Below are 6811 nucleotides of genomic sequence, written 5' to 3'. Positions count from 1 at the left end.
TTAGATTTGAATCCATTAAAACAACTTAATAAAACTAAAAAAATTCATTCAATCTTGTATGTACCTATCCTTACTCTCAAAATATGAATCCTACTACTGCTAAAACTTCCCTAGCGAGAACGTGTGTGTCTCAACTGAAAATCGAAACAGTAAAGAAAAGAGATGGAGATATCCTTATAGCGATCATAATAGGGCTCCCCACCAGAAAAAAGCGGGAAAAAAAGTGATAACATGGTGGGAGCGCAATGACTACTGAAAATACAAACTCTGAGCAAAAGAAGGAAAAAAGGGGAAAATCAAATTTAAAAATATGAGAAAGGCATTTCAATTCAATTTCTTTGTTCATCACATCTGCTCTTTGGTGTATTTCGTTTTCGTTAGTTTTCTTTTCTTGGATTGTCAGTAGAGAGATTATTGTTTGAGATCTAGGGTCTGGAAAGACGTAATGGCAGAACAGAAGAAATGGAGTTGGGAGGTTCTGGATTCGAACCTCGAAAGTCATTTGATCGTCAAGATCATACACCCGCTCCTTTGATTCGGAGGTACTCGATTTCAATATCATTGATTCTGTCATGGTCTGACTCCCCGAAGAAAGTTTTAGCTACCAAAGTCCAAAATTGAAGGAAAAAGTGGAGGTGCACACATTTCTTCTTTGAAAACACTTTTTTATGATTCTTCTATGTATTTTATGGAGGGATTTAGTTGTGTTGTTGTGGTAGTCATCCAAGTAGGTTACTGTCTTAGCGTTTTTTTTTTTTTTTTTGGTCACAATTGAGTTCTATTGTTTCTTGTGGCTTGAGATGAAGATCATATTTGCTTGGTGGGAAAGTTTTGAAGTAACATTGATAGTGCCTGCAATGGACAATGTGAGATGCTCTCTACGATTGAGCCGCTGGTGTTGAGGATTATTGGCTGTTACAAGATAGACAGGCTTAACTTGTGAATGATTTACTTTGGCTGATGGAAACAATAATCGTTTTATCTGGTGAACACTTACTGAAATTGATGGAGAAATAAGGGACTCGCGAGAATAAGCTGATCTGCTATTGAAAAGCAGAATCTTGATGAAAAGGACCAATAAGAAAATGGAGAAGAACGAAAATACAAGAAATATGCAAGGCTATGATTGGCATTACTTGCTTCTTAACATAATTGTTTTTCCTTGTCTCATAAATTGCAGTAAGTAGCTTTGTGGACTGAATAATTGGGACAATCATACTGTAATGCATCATATATGGTGAAGAACTACTACTTGATTTTCCTCTTGGAGGAAACTTATTATTAGGTATTTGGAAGTGACAATGAAAAGGTTTGATGAAGTAGTTACAACTGATAAACACTTGAAGATTTCCTTGTGCTGAATTTAATGTCTATGTTGATAGTTGAGCCACCTTGTCTAGCATAATAACACCAATGCATTTTTTCCCCTCTTTTTGTTGCTTTGTTATGTGCAAGGATTATATTAAGTAACTATATCTTGTGTGTATTTGAAAACATTGTTGGACTATAATAATGTTCTATTACATCTATTTGTTAGCATACGGAAGAAGAATACATGAAGTTGAGACAAGAAGCCAATGACCTGCAGGAGTACTCTAATGCAAAACTTGACCGAGTTACATGCTATTTGGGTGTTCTTGCTGATAGGACTTGTAAGCTTGGTAAGGATCTGAAATGTGCTGTATGGTGCATGCCAGATATTTTGATAGGTTTATGTTCAAAATGGTGGATTGGGGTGTAGTTTGTTTTTAGTCCCATACTCACAGGGATTCTAAGCTCACTGGTGCATAAAGATTGGAAGTTCTATATTGCCATACTGATTTGATGGCATCACATCTTCCAACGCGTTTAACTGAATGACTTGCTTCTCAGATTTACAGCAGTTTTACATTTAGCACGTTAATATATTGGTAAGAGCAATTTTGATTTTTACACAAAACCTTGAGAACTAAATTCTGTTACCTCTATTTGAATCTCAGGAATATTCTGCGTTATAAAAATTATTAAGAACTACATTCTGTTACCAAACTAATTGTTGGAACTTTTTCTAATGGTTCTTCTGCATCTCCCCTTACACTTGGAAAGTGGTATATTTTGGATGCATTCCCCTTGTAGACTATTCTTTAGTTTGTTAACTTAGTGGCTTAGCATATTGAACTCTGCATAATTGGGTGATTATTAAATACTGCATTATTTCTGAAGTGGTTAATTATGGAAGTCATCCGGGGTGAGTTTCCATTCGTTCATGTGAAGACTGACATTGGTAATGTCTATATGGGCATATATTCCATTATAAATATTACATTCGTTCATCTGGGGTGTTCATGTGAAGACTGACATTGGTAATGTCTATATGGGCATATTACCATTATAAATATTACATTCAGTGTACTGCTTGGTTCAATTATCTCAAGATCTTGGGAAGTGGAAACTTAGTTTGAATTTTTGAAGCTTTAGGCTTCTAGTATTTAGAGGGTGAGCCTTGGCGCAATGGTACGATTGGTCTATTGCCATCTGGTGGTAGCGGGTTCAAGTCAAGGAAACAACCTCTGCGCGAAGCCGGGGAAAGGCTTTGTACATCTGCCTCTTCCTAGACCCTGCAGTTGCGGGAGCATCATGCACTGGGACCCTTTTTATGCTTCTATTATTTCCAATGTGTCATATAATTTTCCTTCTGAATCATTGCTTATTTTTAGTGATTGTTCCCTTTATATTTCAATTAATGATGATCACTTCTTTATATGAATATGTGTCTGCTTCATATTTTTGCATTATTGATACCTTGTATTTTCTGTTGAATCTGAAGGTGCCTATTTATCTCACATATTTTCTTCTCTTAATAGTTTTGGTCTTAATTATTCTTGTATTTGAGTGAATTTAAGTTGACCTATGCATAAGTGCTACCTCATTTCAGATCAAGTTTCGCTTAAATCTGAAGCTAGAATTTCGCCACTGGCCAATGAGAAGAAAAGGTTGTTCAATGACCTGTTTATGCTAAAGGTACATCTGTCCTGAGGTTATTTAAGAATGCTTAGTTTTGTATTTTCAGAGCTGGATTTTTATATAAGATAACATTTTACTTCCTCATCCTTTTTGCTAAAAAAGGCTACTTTTAATGAGTATGGTGCACTGAAGATGAAGGCTCATCAATAGTTGAGTTTCCTGATGATTTCACTATCCGTATTAACACTGGTGTTGATTCTTTTTCTAACCCAAAGAAGGACTTCGAGTTTCATAGGGTGTATGGACCGTATGTTGGGCAAGGTGACTGAACATTAGTTGCCTTTGGTTGTTTCCTTTTCTTTGTAACCTACATTTTCATAATTCCTTTTTTTTTGAACTCAAGTATTATCTATGTTTTTTATAGCTAATATAGGATTTTCAGCATATTGATTGTGTGAAATATTATGCAGAGGAGATCTTCCATGATGTTCAGCCATTTGTGTAGTTGGCTTTGGATGGCTATAATGTTTCTATATTTGCTTATGGGCAAACTCGTTTTGGAAAGACACATACCATGGTCTCTCTTTCACTCTGTCTTGCTTTGGCTCCCCGGGGACTCTTGGATGGGCAAACTCGTTTTCAACATATTATCTTATGTTGTCTGTGTTTGAGGCATCTATGCCTTGCATCTTGGCTTATTTTGACCAAACCTGTCTTGTAGGAAGGTTCTAGTTATGATCATGGTCTGTATGTTCGACATTTTTACCCTTTGTTTTCATCAACAATCTTATTAAAGCTGGGGTATAATAAGAAAAACAAAAATACCTATGTCGGTTGGTTACATTCAAAACAGCCCGACCTTTTTAAGCACACGTTCTTTTTCGATTATTTAGTAACTTTCTCTTTCTCTCAATAAGTACTTCTTGCTCTGGTCTAACAAATCTTCATCTAGCTTGGGACGCTTTTTTTTATCTTTTCAGGCGATGTTTGAAAGGATGTTTCATCAGTCTCATATGGTTTTGGACGCTTTTTAGATCTTCCCAGGCGATGTTTGAAGGCATGTTTCATCACTCTCACTGGTTTGGGATGCTTTTTTTAATCTTCTCTGGTGATGTTTGAAGGGCTCAGTTGCTGCAAGAGGCGATTGTAAATAACTCTCTCTCTTTCTTGGCCATCTCCCTTAGGCAACAAGCCTTAAGAGGTAAGAACTAAGAAGAGGTTCTATGGCGATCCCAGAAGAGCTTATGGAATTCAAGTATCATTTCATTGCCGGAACCATTGTTTCACTTGTGTTCCTGTTGCTTGTCCTACTCACCTAGATGCGTAGATGTGATCGTTTACTTTTGGCATCTCTTCCTCTCTACAACCATGTTTCTCACCGCTGATGTCATCTTTGGTTGGTTATATTCGATAGAACCTGAAGTTTCCGGGGAGAAAAGCAGGAGAAGGGATCTTAGATTACATTGCTGGACAACCGGAACAGGTGGAGGAAGCGGAAGAGGAGAGTCAGGAGACCCCGAAATCTGAGAAATCTGAGAGTAAAGAAATGGGTTTCGAATCACGAGTCTTAGATGAGTAGAATGAAACCCTATTTCTCTTTTCTTTCTTTCTTTCTTTCCTTCTATGTAACTTTCTCTCTCTTTATTTCCGAGTCGATTATACTGCTCTCTCTTTCTTGTCTGGTTCAAGAGCATGGTTGTCCCTGTTCTTACAACAAACTTTCATTTGGTATGGATCTTCTCAGTGGTTCATCGTGACATTTGAAGGGCTGGTTCGTCGGTTGCTGCTAGGATTTCTCAGCCAAAGAAATCCAGAGAGATCAACTCAAGATCGGCTTCTGGAATGTAACATCGAGCATTTGTGCAATCTCCTTTTCCTTGGACTTTACTCATAGGAATTCAAACAGCCCTTTCTTGATCAAACATTTTATTCACCTGAAAAACTAAAAGATATTCCAGCATTTTGGTGGGGTTTTGAACGTCATGGATTAATAGCCCAAAACAGAACATGTTCTCATGATTTTTTTATTTTATTTTATTATAGGACTTGCAAACTTCCAAAGATAACCTGAAATGATTAAAACCATATTATACAGTTTAATTTTAATTTGTATTAAGCACATGCTCGACCATTGACATATATTTATTTTCTTTGCAGTCCCTTCCTGTGTTTGGCTAGACAGTCTGAGAACTCAAAGAAGCCTTGGACGGGTCAGAATATGCATAAGGGAACTCAACGACTGTTTTAAAAATTAGATAAGAATTGGCTAAACCAGTTGTCGGCTTGGAATCTATTGAAACCAATGGGTGCCAAATTTTTTGGTGGGTGGTTGCTGACCGTAAGATTTGAACTTTCAGTTAGCTAATACATGATTGACATCATTCTCTCATACAACTGTGTTCTACCTAATGTTTACTTTTGTGCATATTACTCATTTTGAGGTCCTAACAAAATATTTGGACTGATGGTAATGACTTGCTTCTCAGATTTACAGCAGTTCACATTTAGCACGTTAATATATTGGCAAGAGAAATTTTGATTTTTACAAAAAACATTGAGAAAAATTCTGTTACCTCTATTTGAATCTCAGGAATATTCTGTGTTATAAGAATTATTAAGAACTAAATTCTGTTACCAAACCAATTGTTGGAACTTTTCTATTGGTTCTTTTGCATCTCCCCTTACACCTGGAAAGTGGTATATTTTGGATGCATTCCCCTTGTTGACTATTCTTTATTTTGTTAACTTAGTGGCTTAGCATATTAAACTCTACATAATTGGTTGATTATTAGATACTGCATTATTGAAATGGTTTATTATGGAAGTCATCTAAGGTGAGTTTCCATATGTTCATGTGAAGACTGACATTGGTCATGTCTATATAGGCATATTTTCCATTACAAATATTGCATTAAGTGTACTGTTTGGTTCAACTATCTCAAAATATTGGAAAGTGGAAACTTAATTTGAATTTTTAAAGCTTTAGGCTTCTAGTATTTAGAAGGCGAGCCTTGGCGAAATGGTAGGGCTGGTCTATTGCCACCTGGTGGTAGCGGTTTCAAGTCAAGGAAACAGCCTCTGTGCTAAGTCGGGGCAAGACTTTGTATACCTGTCCCTTCCCAGACCCTGCAGTAGCGGGAGCCTTGTGTACTGGGACCCTTTTTATGCTTCTATTATTTCCACTGTGTCATTTTGATTTTCCTTTCGAATTATTGCTTATTTTTAGTGAATATGTGTCTGCTTCATATGTTTGCATTATCAACACCTTGTATTTTCTGTTGAATCTGAAGGTACCTATTTATCTCTCATATTTTCTTCTCTTAACAGTTATGGTCTTAATTGTTATCTTGTATTTGAGTGATCTTAAAGTTGACCTATGCATAAGTGTTACCTCATTTCAGATCGAGCTGCGCTTGAGGTAGAATTTTGCCACTGGTTGATGAGAAGAAAAGGTTGTTCAATGAACTGTTTACTGCTAAAGGTACATCTGTATTGAGGTTATTTAAGAATGCTTAGTTTTATATTTTCAGAGCTGGATTTTTATATAAGATAACATTTTACTTCCTCATCTTCTTGCTAAACAAGGCTACATTTATTGGGTATGGTGCACTGATAATTTCTGGAAATATAAAAGTATTTTGTTGTACACGGCTGCTATTTGAAGATGAAGGCTCATCAATAGTTGAGTTTCCTGATGATTTCACCATCTGTATTAACACTAGTGTTGATTCTCTATCCAATCCAAAGATGGACTTCGAATTTGATAGGGTGTATGGACTACATGTTGGGCAAGGTGACAGAGCATAAGTTGCCTTTTGTTGTTTCCTTTTCTTCATAACCTACATTTCCATAATTCTTTTTTTTTTTT

At 36.3% G+C, this 6811-nt stretch overlaps 1 pseudogene; it reads left to right on the top strand.

The window, feature by feature from the left end:
* The first annotated feature begins 445 nt into the window (after window positions 1-445).
* LOC122078100 overlaps window positions 446-6811 on the top strand; it is a 16334-nt pseudogene continuing 9968 nt past the window's right edge.

This window comes from Macadamia integrifolia, chromosome 5 (assembly GCF_013358625.1).
Source record: "Macadamia integrifolia cultivar HAES 741 chromosome 5, SCU_Mint_v3, whole genome shotgun sequence".
Classification (NCBI taxonomy): domain Eukaryota; kingdom Viridiplantae; phylum Streptophyta; class Magnoliopsida; order Proteales; family Proteaceae; genus Macadamia; species Macadamia integrifolia.
This window is presented reverse-complemented; position numbering and strand designations above follow the sequence as displayed.